Raw genomic sequence first — 569 nt, 5'->3', positions numbered from 1 at the left:
CCCCCCCGCCCCGCCCCGCGCCCCTCCCAGTGCTGAGTCCTCCGCCCGCCCGGGACCGGGCCGCGCCTACCGCCGGGTCCGCGGGGCGGGGTCCCAGGGCAGCACCTGCCCCGCCTTTCAGAGCCTCCTTGGCCACCGGAGACCCCTCCCTGTATGGACCCCAGCCCCACCCCTGGTGAGTCGGTAGGCCTTGTGCTCCTGGAAGTGGACGTGGGGAGAGGGCTGCGGAGGTCTGAGGGACCACCCGGGCGGGGGGAGGGGGGCTCCAGCCGGGAGGCGCCACGTAGGGATGTGAGCTTGCAGGGTCTGGGGGGCGAAAGCCGGGGAGGAGGTGGGATGAGCACAGTGTGTGTGATGGCTCTGGGGTGGGGGCTCAGGTAATAGAGGGGAACATAGGGCATTTGGGGAAGCCTGGAAATGCAGTAGGGGGCTCCAGAGTCTTGAGTTTTTTGCTGAAGCTCAGAGCATCTGGGGCCCTGGTCTTCAACAGCATTGCCTCGCATGGCATTTTTGGAAAGTGTTTAAAATTCCTCCTGGAAAGGGAGCTGGAAGGCAGGCTCTTCCTCCCT

General features: G+C 66.3%; 1 protein-coding gene across 3 annotated transcripts in view; it reads left to right on the top strand.

Moving 5' to 3' along the window:
* Positions 1 to 6: 6 nt before the first annotated feature.
* RIMS3 (regulating synaptic membrane exocytosis 3) overlaps positions 7 to 569 on the top strand; it is a 34436-nt gene continuing 33873 nt past the window's right edge. For all 3 annotated transcript variants that reach the window (XM_006762553.2, XM_006762551.2, XM_015563157.1), the window contains exon 1: positions 7 to 175. The gene's annotated coding sequence lies outside the window, so the exon portion shown is untranslated. The remainder of the gene's footprint in view (positions 176 to 569) is intronic.

Source organism: Myotis davidii, unplaced genomic scaffold (genome assembly GCF_000327345.1).
Source record: "Myotis davidii unplaced genomic scaffold, ASM32734v1 scaffold458, whole genome shotgun sequence".
Lineage (NCBI taxonomy): Eukaryota > Metazoa > Chordata > Mammalia > Chiroptera > Vespertilionidae > Myotis > Myotis davidii.
Note: the sequence above shows the minus strand (reverse complement) of the source record. Positions and strands in the feature narration are given on the sequence as shown.